Source organism: Ranitomeya variabilis, chromosome 1 (genome assembly GCF_051348905.1).
Source record: "Ranitomeya variabilis isolate aRanVar5 chromosome 1, aRanVar5.hap1, whole genome shotgun sequence".
Classification (NCBI taxonomy): domain Eukaryota; kingdom Metazoa; phylum Chordata; class Amphibia; order Anura; family Dendrobatidae; genus Ranitomeya; species Ranitomeya variabilis.
The window spans coordinates 1,074,479,446-1,074,506,438 of NC_135232.1; positions in this window are offsets into that span (position 1 = coordinate 1,074,479,446).

Below are 26,993 nucleotides of genomic sequence, written 5' to 3' on the forward strand. Positions count from 1 at the left end.
GTATACTCACATTGCATATCAATCAGTTAACCGGTAGGTCAAAAGATCTATATACCAACTTAAGTGGAATGGAGGAAGTGAGCACAAAACAAAAGTGGTTTCTGCATCAGCATGTCTAGGCTGGTACAGTGGTGGAAGAATTGCTATACCATCAGGCTGAGGATGCGAGCCATGCAAAGCATGTGTGTAAGGTTGCCACGGCATAGGGCCGCCACAAGGTTTGCACCGCTATCGCACACAGCCTTACCTGGCTCCGGGTTGAGTGGAGACAGCCATAGTTCAAACTCAGCATGCAAAGATGTACACAACTCTTAATCTGCATAACTGCAATCTCCAAGGCATATTAATTTAAACACTACCTAATTGCGGTGAGCCTTTGCTGGGGAGTACGGAGGTGGGGGATTAAGTCTTATAATAATAGTAATCTTTTATAGCAATCTTTATTTTCATATAGTGCTAACATATTCCGCAGCGCTTTACAGTTTGCACACATTATCGTCGCTGTCCCCGATGGGGCTCACAGTCTAGATTCCCTATCAGTATATCTTTTGAATGTGAGAGAAAACCGGAGTACCTGTAGGAAACTCACGCAAACACAGGGAGAACATACAAACTCCTTGCAGATGTTGTCCTTGTTGGGATGTCTGCAGTGTTGGAACACATGTCTCATTAAGGTAGAGTTTGAGGGTGCAAGTGGAATTCCCAGAGGACTTGGAGGAGGCAGAAGCACTGGAGGAAGTGTTTGATAGAGAACTTTGTTCCGCAATCCCTGGGGATTCCAAGACTTGTTGTCTAGTGACACTTTGATGTGCAGTGATTTAGCTCTCCATCCCCTGGTGTGTTCTAGTTTATTTCTCCAACCCAAGCTGTTTAATAATTTAAATCTCCAACTCCTGTTGTGTATTATTTTATTTCCCCATGTTCTGTTGTGTATTTGTTTCCTTCTCCAACCCTAGCTATTCAGTAGTTTAGTTCTCCAACCCCTGTTGTCTACTAGCTTAGATCGCCTTCTTATGATGTGTATTGATTTAGTTATCCATGTTATGGTGTGTATTTGTTTAGTTCTCCAACTCTACCTGTTTAGTAGTTTAGTTCTCCTACCCCTATTGTCTAGTAGTTTAGCTTTCCATCTTATGGTGTGTAGTGGTTTAGTTAGCCAACCTTAGATTTTATTAGATAATTTCAACAAGGCCTGTTGTCTAGTAGTTTAGTTCTCATCCTTATAATGTGTAATGGTTTAGTTATCCATCCCAAGCGCCCTTCAAATCTTGGAGATTCCAAGACTTGTGGAGTAGCCTCTTCACCGGCTGCACCTATAGCCAGAGGAGTCATGCAGTGCCCAGTCAGCGTGATGTAACTCCCCTGTCCATGCTTGCTCGTCAGTGTCGAAATAAACCCTGGCAGACATATAATTTTTCGGGGAAAGGTTTATGTTTTATGCAACATGCTGGTGTAGCGCAGGAACATCTTTCTTAGAGAAGTAATGGTGACTGTGCAACTGATACTGGGGAACTGCAACGGCCATCAGCTTTTGGATACAGTCTGTATCCACAAGGTGGAAAGGCTACATTTCCATGGACACGAGATTGGATTGGCCATCCTATTATCACAGAGATCACAGGCCATGAGTCACGCAAAAACCCCCACTGTGATCTTTGGAGGGAAAAGTTGTCAGCTGGCCTTATTATCCAGACAATTACATGACTGGGTGATGATAATCCGAGGAGACAGCAGGCTATTCACAATAATTAGTTCTTGGAAACGTGATAGTGAGCCTACAGCATATCCAGCTCTGGATTACAACACATGAAATATGTGCATATACCACCATACGATCATTGCTAACTTCTCCATAACCCCACACTACTCGATGCCACCTCAAATCCTGTTTTTTTTTTTTTTTAAATAAATACATGTATATTGGACGCCATTCTTCTTTGGAGATTCACTCCATCAGGATCTTCCATCTGTGATATACAGTCCATCAGGCACACCCACCCACTTCCTTGAACACTTTTCTGCCTTGCTGTCACACTTCAAGTCCTCAGAATTAATAACCCCAGCTTCTATCTCTAGCCACTTCTCGTGATCTCTAGCAACTTTCAACCTCTGAGACACACAAAGGCTGTAACACCCCTTATCTGGTCTTTATCCGGCTCAATCTCCTACATAGATAACTCACCTCTTAAGGTACCGTCACACTCAGCGACGCTGCAGCAATATAGACAACGAGCCGACCAAAACTAGATCGCTGGAGCGTCGCTGTTTAGGTCGCTGTAGAGACGTCAAACACAGCAACTCCAGAACGATGCAGGAGCGATCCAGTGACGTAACGGCGACTCACTTCTCATTCTCGCTGGTTGTTAGCTCCATTACATCCATTGTTAGCGTTGTTGCTTTTGATGTCAAACATGACGATACACGCCGACGTGGCGATGAAATAAAGTTCTGGACTTCTAGCTCCGACCAGCGATGGCACAGCGGGATCCAGATCGCTGCTGCGTGTCAAACACAATGAGATCGCTATCCAGGATGCTGCAACGTCACGGATTGTTGTTGTTCTCGTTGCAAAGTTGCTGAGTGTGACGGTACCTTTAACCTTTGTCTCCCATGAAATTAGGAGTATAACCACAACTTTCACATTTTTGGTGCTCTCTAAAAACACATCTGTTTAGGGCAGCCTATCACGTTCCCTAATCAAAGTCCTTGTTATATATAGCCTATTCTCTACTTCTCTGAACATCCAACTCAACCATGTCCAAAAACCTCATGCAGCCTTTATCTACCCCCATTTCCTCAAGATGGTTGGACCATCATTGTAAATAAGCATCTGTACTTTGTGTCACCCCCACCCCATTGTAGATTGTAAGCTCTGAAGAGCAGGGTCATCACTATTTTAGCTTTAATGGTATGATTATCATAGACTTTGTCACTTTTGACTGCTTTATATGAACTGCAGACTTGTAATGCACTGCGGAATATGTTTGCACTATATAAATGAAGGTTATTGTTAGTAGATTGAATATGATGAAGTTCAAGTTAATAGCTTTGCCATATGTAGGAGGAAACAATCTTTTTTGCGAGCACAACTGCACAAATGAGAGCTGGCTGCTGTTCTGATGGAGGGTGGAGTTGGGTAACACGGAAAGTAGCTGGACTGTGAAAGAGGCGCAGGTGGAGATTTTCGAGTGGATTGAGAAAAATGGTGTCTGCTTGGTATCTAAAGTAAGTCAAAAACTACAGGTATGTCCACTTCCATATCAGCTGACAGGCTTTCACTTACCCTGATTGTAGTGGGTAAACAAGTGGAGTTTCTGTGGCCAGAGACCTGTGTGGCAACACTTGCCGCGGTGAGGAAGGAGGAATAATGATAAGATGCTGTTGATGGGGTGGATTGTGGTTGACAAGGCCCACTAGTCTGAAATTTAACACAGTGACATTGCCAGACTAACACATATTGATCGTCCATGTTCCAGTTGATGCACATAGTGGTCAAATTATTGCATTTTTTTAACTCTATTCTGTGATTTTTAACAAAGTTGGCAGAAAACGTGATTTGTGTCATTTTTGTCAATCTAAAAAAAGACCCAAGCTAGGCAGCAGCAGACCGGCAAATGCTGCTGGCCACTCACAGAGTTGGGGCTGAGGATGCATTGCTTGTCATAGTTGTATAACTCTATGTCTGTGGAAGCCTCAACAACATTTTCATCTTCTTCCCCCTCCTCCTCTGCTGAGCTACTCAGCTGCATGCCAGTGGATTTATAGCTAGTGGGATCTACAACCTCATCATCATCCTCTCTGCTCTACCACTTCTTGCCCTGAGAGTCATCCTCCTCCTCTTCCTGCCCTGACAGCACAGAACAGTCTGCGAGTGCCTCAAGCACTCTCATCAGGATCACCTCAAACCCCAGTGTTATTTTCTATTGATGAGGGTTTGAATTCTGCTTTGAACCTACTTTGCCCGGACCTGGATTAAACTGAAAAAATTGGGCATCGGTGCAGATGATTTCCTCCTCTTGACTCTTAAACGTATTGATCAATAAGAGACATAGTCATACGCAGCCATTATACATCTCCAAAGAAGTCTGGTACGTGGTTGGAGAACAGGTCCCATGGGACTTTCAGATGCAGGCATTGCTCGTTTTGTAAACATATACTGCCCACCAAAACATTTAAGAGTTCTGCAACTGGAAGAGTCTTCCAGATGAGACATTTTGCAAATTGTAGAACAGTGGGAGTTGTTTACCTCTGTACCTGTGGGTGTCCTAAAGACTATGTGGGAAAAACCAAACACGAACTTCAGGTACATGTCGGGGAACATCTAGAAGACATTAGACACAATAGGGATACCCCTCTGGCATGACACGTCAATGAGATACATGGGGGTGACCTCGGTTTGCTGTGTTTTATGGTTATTGAGGTGATCTCTCCTTCGGTCAGATTAGGCGATTGGGACAGAAGAATCATACAACGGGAGACAAGGTGGATCTATCTAATGAAGTCGGAGAGCCCTTTTGGCCTCAATGAACAGATGTCTTTTGTAAGCTTCATCTAATAATCACCATTGTCTTATATCTGTACTTTACCTGCCGGGTATATTGTTACCCTTAAGAAGTAGAAATGAACCTGTGATTCTATTTGGTATATTTTTAGTAATTTTTGTTCCTTTTTTGTGTTTGTTTCATGCATGTAGAAAATGTTGTTAGAGCGCCTTCTTGTCCTATACAATATATGGTACTGTATATGGGGTCTTTATTGAGATATGTGTGGCTAATCTGATCCTGATCAAACTATGTATTAATAGTGCCAGCTGATTAATTAAATTGATCCGTTGGCTCCTGGGTTAGGCACACACGTAAAATGTTTACTTATAACCTGATCTTTTGAGTTGGGATATTTGTACAAAAGATCCAGTTACTTAGTGCCCTGTCAGTGTGGAGCGCACTTGCGGTCCAAGGGACGCATGCGCTATGGCATTTAGGGCATATCCCATATGACATGCACTGTTGCAAGCAGGCTGAGACATATCTGTATTCCAGCCATGTGTAACTCGGGCGCATGGACGAGTGGAAACTTACCCTGCGCGGCACTGAAGCCGAAGGGAGGATTGGGGGCGGAGACTCGGCTACCCAGCCTCCCTTTAGTGTGGAGCGCATTTGCGGTCCAGGTGGCACATGCGCCTTGGCCTCAGGGCTGATCCCATATGACACACCCCTGAAGCACTATAAAATGTTTGGGCTGTGCTGAACATATACTTTACTACACCCCTGCAGCACGTCATACTTGTGGGCTGGAACGTAATTGCAGTCCAGCGAAGTGTATTATGGGTGCACGCCGGTGGGTGGAGTCTGGCCCCATGTGGCAATGGATGTTATATATTGTGTATGGATGAGTGCCGTTCCTTACCCTCCCATTATCTGGACGGTCAATACCCCCTGATGAACCCCTGGTACTCCCAAGGGGGGGAAACGCATCGGGTATAACTAGGGATGACATCTCGATTGGAAGTCTTCTTACACAGCTGAATGGATGCCCCCCAGCACTTGAGATGGAACACTGGGAATCAGATGAGTAAAAGCGCTGTATAGTTTTTAGTGATTGATTTATCAAAATGGGATGTTGCCATTTGAGCGGCTGAAAATGATAATTGGCTCAAAGATCTATGTGGGATAAATTTGTGTGTTTCACTTTGGGGTTACCACTCCGTTAGTAGTACTCAGATGTTAAATAGTCATTTGACCATCTGGTTTTTGTATTTTTGTATCTATAAGGCTGACTTCAGTATTTTGTGTATATTATAAGTCAGTTGGAGTGATCCTCCATCTCTTGAGCATTGTAGATAAATAAGACATTAATTTTGCCCCAAAATTGATTTATATGAATACCCTATTAAGGGTCTTTTGTCTGGGGCAAGGAAACTAATTTTGTGTTTTTTTGCTGAGTTTTGTTATTTTGAGTTTTTCCTAATTTTTTTTCAAGTTTTGCTGATTTTTTATATTGCTTTCATTTTTTTGTGAAACCAATTTATTGGGATATTACTGGTTAGTAGTGTTGAACATTCCGATACTGCAAATATCGGGTATCGGCCGATATTCACTGTATCGAAATTCCAATACCGAGTTCTGATATTTTTGCGATATCGGAAATCGGAATCGGAAGTTCCTATAGTGAAATTATGCAATATAATGAAGTGTGGGCTGTGCGTGGGTGGAAACTGCGTGTGTGCGTGTGTGGAGGCGGTGTCTGTGCGTGACCGTGGGGCTCTCTGCGTGTGTGCCGGGGCTCTATGCGGCGTGCGGGGTCTCTGTGCGGTGTGCGGAGTGTCTTTGTGCAGCGTGTCTCTGTGCGGCGTGCGGGGTGTCTCTGTGTGGCGTGTGGGGTGTCTCTGTGCGGCATGCAGGGTGTCTCTGTGTGGCGTGCGGGGTGTCTCTGTGCGGCGTGTGGGGTGTCTCTGTGCGGCATGCGGGGTGTCTCTGTGTGGTGTGTGGGGTGTCTCTGTGCGGCATGCGGGGTGTCTCTGTGAGGCATGTGGGGTCTCTGTGTGGCGTGCGGGGTCTCTGTGCAGTGTGCGGGGTGTCTCTGTGCGGCGTGCAGAGTGTCTGCGGCATGCGGGGTCTCTGTGCGGCATGTGGGGTCTCTGCGGCGTGCAGGGTGTTTCTGTGCGGCGTGCGGGGTGTCTCAGTGCGGGCAGTCTCAGTGCGGGCATCATCCGATGGGACTACAAGTCCCATCAGACGATGCCTGCTACACTGACAGTGATTGACACATTAGCCAATGATGGAACAGTAGTAGTCCCATCATCCGGCTAATGTGTTGAATGATGAAAAAATATAAACTCCATGCATACTCCATACATACTCCATACATACATACTCCATACATGCATACTCCATGCATACATACTACATATATACTACATACATACATACTACATACATACTACATACATACATACATACTACATACATACATACATACTACATACATACTACATACATACACACTACATACATACACACTACATACATACATCCTACATACATACATAAATACATACTACATACATGCATACTACATACATACATGCATACTACATACATACATACTACATACATACATACTACATACATGCTGCATACATACTACATACATGCTACATACATACTACATACATGCTGCATACATGCTACATACATGCTACATACATACTACATGCTACATACATACTACATACATACATACTGCATACATACTACATACATGCTGCATACATGCTACATACATGCTGCATACATACTACATGCTACATGCATACTACATACATACATACTACATACATACTGCATACATACTGCATACATACATACTACATACAGTACATTCATACATTACATACATGACATACATATAGACATACAGTACATTTAACGTAGATTACAAACTCACCATTACTTGTCATTTTGATCCCCGAAGCCAGTGTCATCTGTACAAAGTATGAAAAAAACAAAGAACCAATATACTCCCTGTCCGCAGAAATCCACAAGTGTCCCACGACGATCTCCGGTGGAGAACGGCAGCAACAGCTGTTGCAACCGCTCTCCAGGGGACCCAGGAACACAATGACGGGAGGAAGGTATTCCTCCGCCGCTGTAAAAAAAAGTCCCTAGTCTCATTTTATGGCATTGCTGGCTGAGAAATTTTCCCAGGCAGCAATTGCCATAAAGTGAGACTTTGAACTCAGGTAACCTCAGTGATACACTGCAGGAGCCATTGTCTCCGGTCAGTGTGTTACTGAGGGTCCTATAGAGCAGTGACATCACCCGATATCACTGTTCTATAGGGGAGATCATCGTTGGACACTCGTTATTAATTGGACTACGGCGGACAGGTAGTATGCAGTTTATTATTTTACATTTTTTGCAGGCGCTGAAGTATGGTAAGTATGGTGAAATGATGAATATTAAAGTACATTTTCCTAATGTGTGCGTGTTTTATTAACCCTTTCTTATTATTGGATTAATAACGGATAGGCATCTTATTGATGCCTCTCCGTTATTAACCCGGCTTAATGTCACCTTACAATAGCAAGGTGACATTAACCCCTTATTACCCCATATCCCATCGCTACATGGGAGTGGGAAGAGAGGGGTTAAGTGCCAGAATTTCCGGGGTGGCTGCGGACTGGTATTTGTAGCCGGGGGGGGCCAATATCCATGGACTCTCGCTAGGCTATGAATATCACCCCGCAGCTGTCAGCGTAGCCTTTCTGGCTATAAAATAGAGGGGGACCCCACGTCATTTTTTTGGGGTCCCCCTATTTTAATAGCCAGTAAAGGCTACGCAGACAGCTGCGGGCTGATATTCATAGCAGGCTACAAATATTGGCCCCCGGCTGTCGGCTTTCCCCCTCTGGCCTGCAAAAAACGTAAAATAATAAACCGTATACTACCTGTCCGCCGTAGTCCAATTAATAACGAGTGTCCCACGACGATCTCCCCTATAGAACAGTGACATTGGGTGATGTCACTGCTCTATAGGACCCTCAGTGACACACTGACAGGAGACAATGGCTCCTGCAGTGTATCACTGAGGTTACCTGAGTTCAAAGTCTCACTTTATGGCAATTGCTGCCTGGGAAAATTTCTCAGCCAGCAATGCCATAAAGTGAGACTAGGGACTTCTTTTTTACAGCGGCGGAGGAATACCTTCCTCCTGTCATTGTGTTTCTGGGTCCCCTGGAGAGCGGTTGCAACAGCTGTTGCTGCCGTTTTCCATGGAGATCGTCGTGGGACACTCGTGGATTTCTGCGGACAGGGAGTAAATTGGTTGTTTGTTTTTTTCATATTTTTTACAGATGACACTGGCTTCGGGGATCAAAATGACAAGTAATGGTGAGTATGTAATCTATGTTTAATGTACTGTATGTCTATATGTATGTCATGTATGTAATGTATGAATGTACTGTATGTAGTATGTATGTATGTAGTATGTATGTAGTATGTAGCATGTATGTAGCATGTATGTAGCATGTATGTAGTATGTATGTAGCATGTATGTAGCATGTATGTAGCATGTATGCAGCATGTATGTAGTATGTATGCAGTATGAATGTATGTAGTATGTATGTAGCATGTATGTATGTATACATGTAGTATGCATGTAGTATGTACACTCACCGGCCACTTTATTAGGTACACCATGCTAGTAACGGGTTGGACCCCCTTTTGCCTTCAGAACTGCCTCAATTCTTCGTGGCATAGATTCAACAAGGTGCTGGAAGCATTCCTCAGAGATTTTGGTCCATATTGACATGATGGCATCACACAGTTGCCGCAGATTTGTCGGCTGCACATCCCAAAGATGCTCCATACAAGGCAGGATGGATCCATGCTTTCATGTTGTTTACGCCAAATTCTGACCCTACCATCCGAATGTCGCAGCAGAAATCGAGACTCATCAGACCAAGCAAAGTTTTTCCAATCTTCTACTGTCCAATTTCGATGAGCTTGTACAAATTGTAGCCTCAGTTTCCTGTTCTTAGCTGAAAGGAGTGGTACCCGGTGTGGTCTTCTGCTGCTGTAGCCCATCTGTCTCAAAGTTCGACGCACTGTGCGTTCAGAGATGCTCTTAGGCCTACCTTGGTTGTAACGGGTGGCGATTTGAGTCACTGTTGCCTTTCTATCAGCTCGAACCAGTCTGCCCATTCTCCTCTGACCTCTGGCATCAACAAGGCATTTCCGCCCACAGAACTGCCGCTCACTGGATTTTTTTTCTTTTTCGGACCATTCTCTGTAAACCCTAGAGATGGTTGTGCGTGAAAATCCCAGTAGATCAGCAGTTTCTGAAATACTCAGACCAGACCTTCTGGCACCAACAACCATGCCACGTTCAAAGGCACTCAAATCACCTTTCTTCCCCATACTGATGCTCGGTTTGAACTGCAGGAGATTGTCTTGACCATGTCTACATGCCTAAATGCACTGAGTTGCCGCCATGTGATTGGCTGATTAGAAATTAAGTGTTAACAAGAAGTTGGACAGGTGTACCTAATAAAGTGGCCGGTGAGTGTATGTATGTAGTATGTATGTATGTAGTATGTATGCAGTATGTATGTAATATGTATGTAGCATGTATGTAGCATGTATGTATGTAGCATGTATGTATGTAGCATGTATGTAGCATGTATGTATGTATGGAGTTTTTTTTTTTTCATTCAACACATTAGCCGGATGATAGGACTACTACTGTCCCATCATTGGCTAATGTGTCAATCACTGTCAGTGTAGCAGGCATCGTCCGATGGGACTTGTAGTCCCATCGGATGATGCCCGCACTGAGACACCTCGCACGCTGCACAGAGACACCCTGCACGCCGCACAGAGACACCCCGCACGCCGCACAGAGATACCCCGCACGCCGCACAGAGACCCCGCATGCCGCACAGAGACACCCCGCTCACCGCACAGAGACCCCCCACACAGCACAGAGACCCCCCCATGCCGCACAGAGACCACCCCCCACGCCGCATAAAGCCCAGGCAGCCCCGGCATGCCGCATAGATCCCCTGCACGCCGCATACAGCCCCGGAAGGCACATGCAGATCCCTGGCAGGCCCGCACAAACCCCGCCCGCGCACACCCCACACACTCTTCCCCCCTCTGGCACAGCATATAGAATGACAGAAAGAGCTTATTTATGTTCCGATATTTGTGTCCCATTGACTTGCATTGGTATTGGGTATCGGTATCGGCGATATCCGATATTTTTTGGATATCGGCCGATCCAATCCGATACTTTTGAATATCGGAAGGTATCGCTCAACACTAATGGTTAGGGAATTTTGCCCAAAAATTGACTTATATGAATACCCTATTAAGGGTTCTTGTCTGGGGCAAGGAAACTAATTTTGTGTTTTTTTGCTGAGTTTTGTTTTTTGAGTTTTTTTCTGAATATATTCTTTTTCAAGTTTTGCTGATTTTTTATATTGCTTTCCTTTTTTGGGTAACTAATTTATTGGGATACGACTTGTTAGGGATCACAGGGATATATAGGCCTATCAGGGCCAGTCGTCATGGAGTGGGGGTGCCAACTGCAGAAACTTAGGGTGCCAACCTCCGCAGGCAGGTAGCGATCAGTATTACGGCACCTGACAGGGTCAGATAGTCCACATCATATGTATTCCTGTGGTAATGTGTATTTGTATTAATGTCTTCAAATTTGGAACAATGAGGTTTTAGCTTTATGTATTAAAAGTTATATTTTAGGGATCCTTGTGTTTTTGTTTTTTTTCTTTGTCTAGGATTCTGTTTTGTACTTGCTTTGGCGGTTTTTCCTGACTAAACTCAACAATGACCTACTAACTGCCAAATGAAAGCAATGCTAGGTTGTCCTCCATCTCCTGAACCTCGCATCTGCCTTTGACATAGTGGACCATTCCCTCTTACTACAGACTTTCTGATCTCTTACCCTCACAGACTTGGCCCTTTGTTGCATCTCCTCGCACCTAACAGACATGACATTCAGTGTCTGACATTCACACACCACCTCCTCATCTTGCCCCCTATGTGCTGGTGTCCCCCAAGGCTCAGTTGTAGGCCCGGTCAGTATGCTTATTTTGAGCATGCTTCCTCCTGCTAAAGGGACCACGCACATCGCCCAAAGGTGTTCCCAGTGAATAGCTTGGCGACACCTTCTATTTAATGCTCCTCCTCCAATATGGAGATGACTGAGCAATGTTGTTAGCTTGCCTTGCATGCTTGCTAGTTGTCACGTTCCCAAGGTCCACCAATCTGCTTGCTACCTTTTACCAATCTACTTGTACCTCTCTGTGCTCTTCTATCAGCCCATCCAGATTGCACCTACCAGAGCCCATATGTCTAACAACTAGGGTTGAGCGACTTTTATTTTTATAGGATCGGGTCGGGTTTCACGAAACCCGACTTTCTCAAAAGTCGGGTCGAGTGAAATCGGCCGATCCTATAAAAAAGTCGGGGTCAGGGTCGGCCGAAACACGAAACCCAATGCAGTGCAATGGGATACCATGGTTCCCAGGGTCTGAAGGAGAGGAAACTCTCCTTCAGGCCCTGGGATCCATATTAATGTGTAAAATAAAGAATCAAAATAAAAAATATTGATATACTCACCCTCGGACGCGCCCTGGTACTAACCGGCAGCCTTCCTTCCTAAGAATGAGCGCGTGAATGACCTGCGGTGATGTCGCGGCTTGTGATTGGTCGCGAGCGGTCACATGGGTGGTCACGCGACCAATCACAAGCCGGGACGTCATCTAAGGTCCTTCACGCGCTCATTCTTAGGAAGGAAGGCTGCTGAAAAGAAGCAGGGCGTGTCCGAGGGTGAGTATATTCCTATTAGGTATATACTCACCCTCGGACGCGCCCTGCTTCTTTCCGGCAGCCTTCCTTCCTAAGAATGAGCGCGTGAAGGACCTTAGATGATGTCGCGGTTTGTGATTGGTCGCGTGACCGCCCATGTGACCGCTCGCGACCAATCACAAGCCGCGACGTCACCGCAGGTCATTCACGCGCTCATTCTTAGGAAGGAAGGCTGCCGGTTAGTACCAGGGCGCGTCCGAGAATGAGTATATCAATATTTTTTATTTTGATTCTTTATTTAACACTTAAATATGGATTCCGATACCGATTCCCGATATCGCAAACATATCGGAACTCGGTATCGGAATTCCGATACCAGATTCAGAACATCGCCGACCTCATGGCCGACCCCACACAGGGGTCGGGTCGGGTTTCATGAAACCCGACTTTGCCAAAAGTCGGCGACTTCTGAAAATGGCCTACCCGTTTTGCTCAACCCTACTAACAACCAGTCCAGCCCGCACCTGACATTCCTTTTCTTTTTCGCAGCTGGTCCCATCTGCACCCTTGGTTCCAGTGTCCCTACAGTGCCTGCCTGCATTCTTCATCCCTCCTTTGGGTCATAACAGCATGCCCACTCTAAGGGGTTAGCTGCCATCCCATGTAGGTCAGCCCTGGAGTAATACCTGGTGCCAACTCCTTGGGTTGTGGTTTTCACCTGCTGCCACTTATCCGAGGTTAGATTTGCTAGGCCATCTAGTTACACCTCTCTAGGCTTTCTGAAGGCTACGGCACAGTGGTTCGACAACCTTACAATCCAACCCATTACAATCTCCTTCTGCTGGGTTGGCTGTAGTAGAAAAGGTGTCGGTCCCCATTATACTATTTCTACTCTGATGAAATTGATGCCACTTTGGTGGCATCTGCCCTTAATAATTTTAAATTTGAAGACACCTGATTGGGTCTCCATCTGCTGGGTTGACTGTAGTGGAAGAGGTGCCAACCCTCACTACTGTAGTTATACTGTATTGAAATTGATTCCACTTTGTTGGTGTCTGCCAATAATTGTTGGAAATGTGAAGACTCCTGGTTGGGTCTACATCTGCTTGGTTTGCTGTAGTGGAAGAGGTGTTGGTCCCCATTATACTATTTCTAATATGGTGAAATTGATGCCACTTTGGTAGAGTCTGCAACTAATTTTTGGAAATGTGTAGACTCCTGGTTGAGTCTCCTTCAGGTATGTTGCCTGTAGCAGCAAGCCTCCGAGAATGGCAGGCCTCGATTTAATTTGAGTGAGCTGTTACTATCCTTAGATTTTTCTGACAGTAGTAGTCTACAAAACTGATATTTGCTCCACCTGAGTGTGGCTCAGCATAAAATCAGGTTGAGCTGTTGCATGTGGTATCAGGGCTACCACCACAGCAGGCCTACATCAATGTCTCACCCACCTCATCTTAATTTGAAGTTCAATTCAAAGCTGAAAATGCGGGCCCAGACCCTGATACCTCATGCATGGCTGATTGCTGCTGTGTCATTCTGTAATTTGTACTGTGGGTGAATTGAGGCCTCTTTTCTGGTGTCTGGCCATAATTTGATGTGTTTTGGCCGCTTCTGGGCCGGTTTGAAGGTGTTGGGAATGGGTTTGTTTTTGCCTCCCATTGACTTCAATGGCGTTCGGCTATGTTCGGCGAATATTCGAAGAATAAATAATCGAATATTGCAAATTCGGCGATCGTATTCCGAATAGAACATTCATCTCTAGTCAAATCTTACTGGCTCGCTGCTGCGCTTGCATATAAACCACCTGTCACAATAGGCTGTGCTAGTGTGACACATACTGTACAAGCAGTCACATTAGATACTTTCTCTCTTTATTTGTTCCGGTATGATGCATCAACATGACGTGCAGGCACACTGGATATTTTCCGTTTGGTATTCACTCGCTTTGGGGACCTCCTGCCCATGCGCAACTTCCAATGGCAGTCCAGATAGATGTGATGCACGCATGCATACATAAATAGTATTTTGTACTAACTTTACTTTCATCCTAACCCTCCGTCACATACAATATTCGGACTAACGAGTTCACATACAATGTGCCTGTCAGGCGCCTGCTGGAAAAATACCTATAATATCAAATGTTTGCAATTTCAGTGCTCTAAAAGTGATCAGTGACCTTCATAGGGATGTAATAAAAGAGACTACACATAATCAGTTGCAAAAAAAAACATTTACTTAACATAAAACTAATAACTATGAAATACAAACTTTTCAAAACTCCCGCCAAATAGTCCCCAGTTCGACTCTCTCAAAAAAATGTACAAAGAAAAATTTTGAACACAAACTTAATTTTAAGGTACCTTAAGTACTATTAAAAACATATTCAATCAGAAGTAGATGCTGAGGTTTCCCCAGAAAAGTCACACTTGCAGAGCAAATAGCAAGAATTACACACCATTTTTGCATGTGTCAGGCAAATTGCTTTATGACATTTGAGACATTCATAATTTGAAAGCCTTCTGGTTCCGCTTTCCGTTTGGCAGGTGGTGCATCTCCTTCTTTTGTGAGGTGGTGCAGATGGTGACTTTTCACCATCATCTTCTGGGCGGAACCTTTTGAGCTGAACTTGAAGGCGAGAGGGGATACCGATTGTTTTCACGCTTCTCCTGCGTAGCTCTCCAAGTACTAGTTCATGGGCCAATTTTTTCAGATACAATCGTCTACGGAGTGGTTCAAGCTTGTTTTCAAGATAAATCACTTGTGAGTTTATACCACCCAAATTCAACATAGCATAAAATATGACCATTGGCCAGCGTTTGATGTTTCTGCTGACGTTGAAAGTGGAGCACATCTGATCTGCTGTATCCACACCCCCTTTGGTGGCATTGTAAAATGTAATTATCTCCGTTTTTTTTTCTGCCCCAGTCCCAGGATCGATGGCAGCATCATCATGAAGTGTTGATAGAAGAAGTACGATTTTTTTTGGCATGTGGTACATAGGAAACTAAAGCCTTTCCATTATGGAATGCAAACATACTGCTGTACTGTTGTCTCTCTTTCACACTTACAAACTGTGGCAGCAATTCCCTTTTGTTTTTTATTACAGTTCCCACATATGACAGCTTCTGAATTTTCAGATAATCAATCAGATCACAACTTGTAAACCAATTGTCAGCTGTAATATTGCGACCCGATCCAAATAAGGGTTCAGCCAGTCTTTTTACAACATCAATGGGTTTGTTGCTCACACAGTAAGGACCTTCTGGTTGTTTTCCTGCATAAACTTCCAGGTTGTAAGTGTAGGTCTTACTGGCATCAACAAGGGCATACATTTTTATTCCATATTTGTTTGGCTTTGATGGAATATATTGACGAAAGGCACATCTACCACGAAAACCAGGGAGCATTTCGTCAATAGTGAGATTCTCTCCAGGGTAATAACTTTGTTTACAGTTTACAACAAATCTTTGAAATATATCACGAATTGGAGCAAGTCGGTCATGTGTTTTGTGTTCGGTTCGGGTAGTTCTGTCGTCAAACCGAAGGCAACGAATTAGAATCTTGAATCTGTTTATGGACATAACAAGGCTAAATTTTTCAACTCCATCCCCATCTTTACCCCAAAGTTCCTCCAAACTTTGTCTATTTGCCCTATAAGCTCCTGCAAGGTACAGTAATCCAAAAAAAGCACACAGTTCTATTTCATCTGTGGGCTTGATGGTTCTGTTGCAGATGTACTTGTCCTTTATAATGTCTATATATTGGTTGGTGTATGTGACAATAGAGTCCAGAATGTCATCTGTAAATATACTGTTCCAGCATTCAACTGCAGTTTTTGCATTACGTGCAGTTCCTATTACTGCAGGAAGGTGAGTAATAATGTTTAAAGGTTCTCTACGTTTTTTCTGGAATGGCTTCATGTTCCATTTAGTATTTTTATCTTTTCCAATATAATATGATCCAACTTCTTCATCCTCACCACTGTCACCATCTTGCTCTGTTTCAGAATCCAGGACACATTCTTCCACCTCATCATGAGAATCAATCTCACTTTCCTCTCCTAAATCCTCATTCAGTGTGAGGTCTCTATCATCTAACAGCATGTTTGTTACTTCCTCAACATCAAGTTGTTTGGATAAATTGTACATTTTCCTCTCCATTTCAGCAGATAATCTGAAGCAAGAGAAGGAATATGTTAGGGAACTACTGTATATGCCTGAGCAGCACACTTTCTTTTATAAAATCTCCCTTATTTCTATGAAATATCCTCACATTTTGTGCTATACATTCATAAAACAAGCTAAATAAACTATTGTGATGAATAAAAACATAAAATACCAACCTTACTGAATGTGACGTATTCACATACAATGAGCCTGAGAGATCTGTGCAGCTATATCCTCTCCCCTGAAGCTCTGAAATCCAACTGTGATATCAGGTTTCACAGACCTTCAAGAGACAGGAGACTACCTGGAGGGAGGGGCTTTCCTCACAATCTGGTGAGGAAGGAGAAATGAAAGTAAAAGAGAAGCGCCTGTCAGATCAGTTGTATGTTACGGAGGGCTAAAAATGTGAATGAAATGGTTGATCTGAGTAACTGACACTTTGACAGACCATGTATTCAAATTAACCCTGAGGAAGCCACAAACGAGTGTGGCGATATGTGTGGGATCCTCTTATTCTCCATAATCTATCTGCTTGACCTCTCCTTCATTCCTCTGCTACATATCTACATGGGATGGTAACTCTTTTGGATGTCAGATTCAGGCTTTAGAGCAGGGCACTACAAGCACCTATATTTTACATGGTGCATAGGATTTCACTTGGTCACATTGGCTCTCATTACCATCTTTTGAGCTTATCACTATATTCCTTTTTAGGCTACATGTATTATATTGTGTCTCTGCCATAAATCTACAAAGTTTTTCCATTCCACTGATCGAGATTTGTAGTACACTATATATTTGTCACGATACCCGGGTATTGCTGCTGCAATGGAAACTGCACCCAGCAGCAACGGAGCTTGACTAGACGCCGGGTAACTAACCTGATAACCAATGGGACCTTAAACATGTTACACAGTGATCAGGTAAAACAACAGGACCTTAGACCATGTGACAGATTGGGAGGCGGTCAGGGGGTGGAGCCAGATGCCAGGAAAATGGAGAAGGGACAAGCATAAAAGAATAGTGAAACAAGCAGAGGTCATAGCCAGGAGATAACGAGATACCAACAGGGAGAGTCAGGGAATAGTCAGAAGCCAAGCCAGAGGTCAGTAATCCAGGAAAACGAATAAAGCATGTGACAGCAAGACACTATGCAAGCCAGCACACACTTAAGAGGTCAAGCATACAGACTGAAGTAAACCTATAGCTGAGAAGGAAACCAGGTTAGGAACAAGCATAAATATCCCTCCCATCTTGAAAGAGAGGCTAACAACATTAACCCTGAGAGAACAGGAAATTAACCATGTCCTAACCATGACATATTTGTATTTAGATAGTTGATGTCCATTATCTTGGACTTTTTATTTGTCTGATTAGTAAACTCCATTATACGATGTTGCACCTAACTATACAGTTTGTACTTTTTACATTTAATGCATGTTAGTTCTTTCGTGCAACTCTTTTGTCCCCAGTAAGGTCTATATTGTTTAATGCAGGTTTTAGGAGTGATTGATATTGACTCTACCATGAGTACAACTAGTACGAGTCATTACCATTTTAATGGCTTTTATATGTTTTAAAAAGTGCAATTTATGTCTGTCTTCTTTGTGATTAAAGGGAACTTGTCACCCCCAAAACCGAAGGTGAGCTAAGCCCACTAGCATCAGGGGCTTATCTGCAGCATTCTGGAATGCCTGAACATCCTCCACATATCTAATCCCAGTGCATGATACACTCTGAATATCTAATTCCAGAGCATATTACACTCTGCGTATCTAACCCCAGCATGTGAAACACACCACGTGTCTAACCCCAGCATTTGGTACCGCCACGTTTTTCTAATCCCAGTGCGAGATACATGGAGCAGAACCAACAAACAGAATCAGTGCTTCCAGATGTCCTCAGTGGCACTATCTACTCTTCAGTATCTCTTTGCAATCACCAGTACACACCGCCCCCCAAGGTAGCCCATCACGCGAAACGCGCGTCGGGACGATGGCAGGAACGTACTTAGTCCCCACATGGGTAAGCACTTTACTGGGAGCACTAATTACAGCACTTTATCTAAATTAGCATACTTTATTATGACCATTTGTGTTCAAGCCCAATAGTAGCTATTTACTAGCATTAGGAAAGGTTCCACTGGGTACTTTTCTGCACATTTTGGGACCTGTTCTGCTATTGGAGACAGCATGATATTCCACTTCATAGTATGCCATTTTGTGCATACCAAGAGATATTTTGTTGTTGCCCAGCAGTCCTGCCTTATTGTTGTCACTTTGCCCACTCATCTAAAGTAACTTTTAATGTATTTTACATGTTTTAGTCAGCTTTGTATTCAATAAAGAACCTTTTGATATATCTTAATAGACAGTGTTGTCTAGTTCATTGAGCTAGCCATTTAAATACATGTATTGACTTTATTGGGGCATTTAACTCAGTTGTTCTCTGTAGGCTCATAGTCACCAGTAATGGCTCTGCATTGTGATCCCAAACTTCATCCTCTATTATCCTTTTGAAAACACCTAGAAGGGGAGAGGAGGAGTGACATCACTTAAGTGATCAGATCCCACCCACTTTTACTGCAGTCGTAATGTGATTTACATTACATTACATTAGGTTTCCATGGCAAATTTCAGCAAATGCTCCCCGTAGTGTTTAAAGTGAAAAAATTCAAAACTTTTAAAATTATTTTTCATATATTGTACCAATAAAAAAAATGCTAATATTAAAAAATAATCTTACATTTCTTCAATTGTTGGAAAAAAATAAAGATACATTCCTTTAAACTGTTGCTGTTCAATGCAACATCCTAGGAGTTCAAGGTGAAAAAAAACTGAGTTATCTTTGATGATAAAGTTTGCTGCTGTATACTATATCAAATGTATCCCCTCACCATGTAAATGTATGACATAAAGAAGAAAGAGTTAAAAGCAAGCTTTCCAAAATGATGCCAATAAAAACAATAATTCACAAAATATACAAGCCCTTACACAGGTTCACCTAAGGAAACATTAAAAAGTCTCAGAAAATGGTGATTTAAGGCATTTGTATTTCTGATTGTTTTAATTATTAATGTGAAAATGAAGCAATTGTTTGCTATCACTTTAATTGGAAAATCATGATGCCAGGTTATTTGCACCACGCAATAAATGGCATAAAACCAATTCACCATACTAAGAATATTTTGTTTATTTTGTTTTAGAACTTTATATGCTAGAATGAATCATGTAATTAAAAACTTCAACTTAAGCCCTGATTATAATGTCAGAAAAAAACAAGTTATTGCTCATAGAAGAGGGGGAGAGGAAATTTAAATAGCAAAATCTAAAATTGGCTGCATCTTTAAGGGGTTAATGGTTGATTAGATCATCAATATTAGATGCCTTCACAGCCTTTTTCCATACATTTTTGAAATGTATTTGTTGTTTGTCACTTTCTATGTTTTTTTTTTTGTTTGTAATGCATGTTGTTTTTTTACAATGGAAGTAAAACAACCCAGGGAATGAAGCAATAGACTGTGTGCTATCAATACATCGATCTGTACATCCATCCATGTGTTTTGCTTTTTTTATTGCAGACTTTGATTTGGAAAGGTTTACAACTGTACCTAAATGTATCTGTTGGACTCATGGTCTTGAATTTCTTTTCATGTCTCTGACAACAAATTGTAAAATATCTACCATGAGTGCCAATTGTAAATGAAGGTTTAATTCTTCTGCTTTTTAATGATGTTCTATCTTTTAAGTAAGATTAAAACAATACGCTAACATAAAATAATTGCTATTCTTGACTTCATCTATCAGCCTAACAACAGCTCCTCTGCACTTTTACTTTGATTGATGCTTAACAATGCAATTAGAGTTCTACAGTGCCAAAACTTCATTTAAGTTGTAATACCTGACAAAACAAGATTAATTAAATATTAATTTTTACCTAATAACGTTTCACTAGGGAAAAATAATTAACTCCTTTAAGCAGAATTTAATCTAAAGTTCTACAAGAGACAAGACAGGCTAAAATACTAAGACGACTAAAAAAAATATTACTTTGAAGAAACGTATAATATCACTCAAATGAAAGTGTCTACATTTCTACTTCTCTTCTTTATTGCTTTTGCATTTCAGTTTCCATGACTACTTGAAGCGCTCCTTGAGGTGATGTCCCTTTATGTAAAATATTTTTAGAACATTAGTTGCCTTAACAACACGGTACACTTCTAAAGGCACCAGCTGGTCGTTAAAATCAGTTTTCCATTGTTTGTAAATACGAGTTGTGGTTGTTGTGACTTCCTAAATTGTGTTTAAATTTGGCATTGTACCGGAACAGTATGGATAGTCTTAATAATGCAAGGGGCAAAAGTGACAAATTGAAACATCATGTTTAATGGACAGTTACTTTACTACCTTAAAAAAGTTATCTGCTTTCAGCACATTGGGTCAACACAGCAGGTTTCCTATAAGTAATGGCTGATATTAGTCCTTGTTTTTCATGCCTAGCTCAATGATGCCTTTTCAAATACTTTTATCTCCAGCCTGGCTAGCTGGCATGATTCAGATATTTTAAAAAAGCACTCCTCCTATAAAAGTTTTTATCCTTTTAATATATTGCAGTCATCATATTGAATGGCATTGAACACTTACAATTGCTAATTTTACCTTTCTACCCAGATAGTTCTCTTTTACATTGGGTCTATGAAATCAGGTGATTAAAAACAGACTATTTGAATCCTTCTAAGCTCTATGTAGAAACAGGAAGTCCCTTTTTCCTGCATGAGTCACCCTCTTTTTCAACTCCTGACCCAGGTGCTTTGCTCCCCCCTCCTGCCAGAGATTTTGCAATGATGTAGCATTGTAGTTCTAATGCTGACGTATGCAGGGATGAGATACGTCCTACTTGCCCAATAGAAAATAAGCTTTCCCATGTGAAATATTTTCAATTAGATTTGACTGATAAACAGGTCTGGCCACATGCTCACCCAGCAGCAGCCATTGTGTGGACAGGAGAGCTGTGCAGTCTGTGAGGAAAGCTGCACTAACAAGTGAAGGAGAAGAATCGGCCATATATTCACAGTTATGTAATAGTAAAAGCCACAAAAACACCTTATAATATTAGAATATGACCAAACCTGATATATGATTTTCCAGTCAGCAATAGACTTTTGCTATAGAAAGCAAACAATGTAAACTTTTTTTTTGCTGAAATTGAAAAATGATTTATAGCCTCAATTGCATTTAAGTAAAAAAATTGATCCCAAAAATGGACAACCTCTTTGACCTAATTTGCATATACATTTAAATACAATTAAAACTTAATATAGCAACAGATTCCATAAGTAAAGGTAAGCATGAAGTTGACTTTCAGTGAGCAACCTCACTATGCAAATAGTTTTGATGGCTCTTTCTGACAGATTTCTTTAACCCCTTATGGACATCCCCCTATCTGGCAGATAATGGTAGTGACACAGAGCAAAGATCTGCCTCTAAGAATCGCAGGTGGAGTGGAGCTCATCCTGCAACTGTTAACCTTTTAAATGCCTCTGTCAAGCTCTGACAGTGGCATTATCAGCATGCTGGTAGAGGGGAACATCATTCTATGTGCTTTAGCTTCCAAGTGACAAGATTGCAGAGCACAGATGGCTTACTATTGCAACCGAAGCCCTGTCATCATGGAGCTACGTGATTCTTACCATATGCTGCAATACTGAGTAGAGTACAAATGAGCAGACAATCACAGGTTCAAAATGCAAAAAATTGAGGAAATTTGGGTTTTGGGAATGTCACAAAAAACCCAGTAAGAATGTAAAAGAAATCACAATGTCATAGAGTCATATTCATCTCAAAATGCTATCAGTAAAAACATTGACTAACCCCATAAAAATAAGCCCTCACACAGCTCTATCAATCAAATCCCTACAGGTCTTGGAAAGTGGCCACTTTTTTTTCTAATTTCAGATTTTGTTTTCACCACTTTAATAATAAAAACACTGTACAAGTTTTCTATTGCTGTAATCATACTGATGAGAAGACTGATATTGCAAGGTCATTTTTACACACCTTGTTCATAGTAAAAACAATTCCCAAAAAACAATGTCAGAGTTTTGAATTTGTTTCACTATTTTTTAAATGTTTGTCATTTTTTTCTTGATTTCCAGTGTGCTAAGTGATATAATTAATAGTATAATTTAAATGAAAAACTCTTCCCATAAAAAAAAGCTCTCATATGTCTTTGTAGACAGAAATGTAAAAAAGAGAAGGAAGCAAAAATGGAAATTGACCATGCAAGATGTTAAATCATGTTGAAAGATCCCTGCAACACTGTATTGCAAAGATGTTCAAGACAGCTAAGGATAAATAAATCTTTTTTGGATTTGGGCCAAATTCATTAAACATAAGTGCAATTTTAACCCTTCACCCCGAAGCCAGTTTTCAACTTCCTGACCAAGCCATTTTTTTCAATTCTGACCATTGTTACTTTATGAGGTCATAATGCTTCAATGGATCCTGGTGATTCTGAGACTTTTTTCTTGTGACATATTGTACTTTATGATAGTGGTAACATTTCTTCGATATGATTTGCGTTTATTTGTGAAAAAAAATAATGAAAATTTGGCAAATATTTAGAAAAATTAGCAATTTTTGAAATTTAGTCATATCATGCAAAATAGTTAACAAATAACATTATCCAAATGTCTGCTTTACATTAGCACAATTTTGGAAACATAATTTTTTTGTTAGGAAGTTATAAGGGTTAAACGTTGACCAGCGATTTCTAATTTTTACAACAAAATTTGCAAAACCATTCTTTTAGGGGCCACCTCACGCTTGAAGTGACTTTGAGGGGCCTATATGACAGAAAATGCCCAAAAGTGACACCATTCTAAAAACTGCACCCCTCAAGGTACTCAAAACCACATTCAAGAAGTTTATTAACCCTTCAGGTGCTTCATAGGAATTTTTGAAATGTTTTTAAAAAAATGAACATTTACCGTATTTTTCCGACTATAAGACGCACTTTTTTTCTCCAAATTTGGGAGGAAAGTGTGGGTGCGTCTTATAGTATGGATATAGCATGTGGGGAGAGGGGCAGCAGTGAGTGGGATCGCACTGTTATCCCACTTCAGGATGTCCCCGCTGCCCAGAATCAGCTGCTGGGGAAACCACATGGCCCCGCTGATTAAGTGCAGTGAATATTTATTAGCTGCTCCCCGCCCACCAATCAGCTGAGCGGTGAGCCGGGAGCAGCAAATGAATACTGCACTTAAGCAGCGACACACAGTTTCCCCAGCACTGATTCCGGGGAGAATCTATGTGTCCGGGGGAGGAGGAGGCAGCAGCAGGGGCCAGGAGATCGCTGCATACCTGCCTGTGCTGGACGCTGAGCTGTCTGTGGTGCACAGGGAGGACCTGTGTGATGTCAGAAGTGGGCGGGCTGGAGCATCACATGGCAGCTCAGAGCCCTCCGTCTTCTGACATCATCACAGGTCCTTCAGACTCCCACCTAGAATCTGCAGCTTCCTCTTATGTCCTGCGCTGTGAAAAGGCAACAACAACAGGGAGGGCTCTGTGTGTGTGCAGCCATGGGATGCTCCAGCTTTTACCTCACCACTAGGGTTGAGCGACTTTCATTTTTTTAAGATCGAGTAGGGTTTTGGGAAACCCGATTTTGTCCAGAGTCGAGTCGAGTGCAGTCGGCCGATTATCGCAAAAAGTCGGGGATCGACCGAAACACGAAACCCAATGCAAGTCAATGGGGAAGCATAGTCGGCAGTGAGTGGAGGCCAGGAAAACACCTACAGTGCCCATTTTAATGCCAAAAACATCCATTCTTGTTTCTGAAGCTTGCCAATCTTAATTAACTGTATAATAATAGTTGGGCATAGGGAATTGGGGGAAAGTTGTGGGGGGAGTAGGGCTGGCTCAAGTTTTTCGTGGGCCCAGGAAATGCGGACTACGTCACGGCGGTGTTGCAGGGAAAGGTAAGTATTTAAACGTTGCAAGTGCTGTGATCCTGAGCAAGCAGGGGGGGGCCCACTCGTTCGCATTGCCACTGGCACAGGGCCCCTCAAAGTACGGCGGTGTGTTTGCATGGCGGGGGCGCCTCCCACCAGCAGCGACACTTTTGCGTACTCTGAGGGGCCCTGTGCCAGTGACGTCGCCAACGAGTATGCCCCCCCACCTGATGAAGGAACCTGCACTTTCATCTGCACCTTCCTCTTTGTCCCTGTGTAAGGTGGTATAACATGCGGGAAGGGGAACCTTACTTTCAGCAGGGTCAGATTCTGGCTGTGTAGAGTACAAGGGGAATGTAGTGGTCTAGGTCAATGTACCAGCAGACTCATTTAGCAGTGGCTGGGCAATGGGCAGGATGAGGAGGAAACAGATATAGGGCCAAAGAATAAAGTAGGCTAAATGCAGTTCAAAATTGGTAACAGGACTAAACAGGCGGCATTGCTTTGTTCAGTGGAGTAGCAAACCCAAGAGCAGCAGACACTGTTTCAAGGGCCTAACCACACTAGTAGGCCAAATGCAGTTTAATATCTGATAGTATAGGGCGAAAGCCAGAATGTGGAAGCTCAGCTTTGTTCAGTTGAGGACAACACCAGGGAGGGGCAGACACCTTTAGTAGGCCGGAAAAGCCTATTGCATTTTTTAAAATGGTAATTTGGAGCAGAAGGTTGAAGCTCAGCTTTATTTAGTTGAGGACAACACCAGGCAGGGGCACACAGACAGACACCTTTAGTAGGCCGGAAAAGCCTATTGCATTTTTTAAAATGGTAATTTGGAGCAGAAGGTTGAAGCTCAGCTTTATTTAGTTGAGGACAACACCAGGCAGGGACACACAGACAGACACCTTTAGTAGGCCGGAAAAGCCTATTGCATTTTTTAAAATGGTAATTTGGAGCAGAAGGTTGAAGCTCAGCTTTATTTAGTTGAGGGCAACACCAGGCAGGGGCACACAGACAGACACCTTTAGTAGGCCGGAAAAGCCTATTGCATTTTTTAAAATGGTAATTTGGAGCAGAAGGTTGAAGCTCAGCTTTATTTAGTTGAGGGCAACACCAGGGAGGGGCAGAAGCCGTTAGTAGGCCCTAACCACCATTTTTTTTTTTTAAAACCACTTAATGAGAGCCGGAAGGTTGAAGCTCAGCTTTATTTAGTTGAGGACAACACCAGGCAGGGGCACACAGACAGACACCTTTAGTAGGCCGGAAAAGCCTATTGCATTTTTTAAAATGGTAATTTGGAGCAGAAGGTTGAAGCTCAGCTTTATTTAGTTGAGGGCAACACCAGGGAGGGGCAGAAGCCGTTAGTAGGCCCTAACCAAAGTTGAAGGCCAAATGCAGTTTAATTTCTGATACTATAGGCCGAAAGCCAGAAGGTGGAAGCTCCGATTTAGACAGTGGAGGACAATTTGAATTAGGGACTGCAGACAGACTTAGTAGGCTGTCCCCTGTGGACCATGCATCCACCACATTAACCCATTGCGCCGTAATGGACACGTAATCTTCCGTGGCCATGCCTACAGGTCCATGCGTCTGTTGTCAGGTGCACCTTTGTACTCACAGATTGCCAGAGTGCATGGACAATGCGGTCTTCTACATGCTGGTGGAGGGTTGGGATGGCTTTTCTCGCAAAAGAAGTGTCGACTGGTTAGCTTGTAGCGTGGTACAGCGTAGTCCATCATGGCCTTATTAATAGTAAATAAAATATATAACTAGGCTCTATGAACTTTTAAATAGGTTCCAGGGGTACACGGGCAGCATTGGTGTGGTCAGTGGAGGAGTATTGCAAGTAGGGGCTGCAGACAGGCTATCAAAGGCCTAAAATAACAAACAGTAGGCAGTCATGGCAGTTTTACATCGGTTACATGGATACACAGGCAGGCACTCCAGGCAGCATTGTGGTCAGTGGAGGAGTATTGCAAGTAGGGGCCGCAGACAGGCTATCAAAGGCCTAAAATAACAAACAGTAGGCAGTCATGGCAGTTTTACATCGGTTACATGGATACACAGGCAGGCACTCCAGGCAGCATTGTGGTCAGTGGAGGAGTATTGCAAGTAGGGGCCGCAGACAGGCTATCAAAGGCCTAAAATAACAAACAGTAGGCAGTCATGGCAGTTTTACATCGGTTACATGGATACACAGGCAGGCACTCCAGGCAGCATTGTGGTCAGTGGAGGAGTATTGCAAGTGGGGGCCGCAGACAGGCTATCAAAGGCCTAAAATAACAAACAGTAGGCAGTCATGGCAGTTTTACATCGGTTACATGGATACACAGGCAGGCACTCCAGGCAGCATTGTGGTCAGTGGAGGAGTATTGCAAGTAGGGGCCGCAGACAGGCTATCAAAGGCCTAAAATAACAAACAGTAGGCAGTCATGGCAGTTTTACATCGGTTACATGGATACACAGGCAGGCACTCCAGGCAGCATTGTGGTCAGTGGAGGAGTATTGCAAGTAGGGGCCGCAGACAGGCTATCAAAGGCCTAAAAT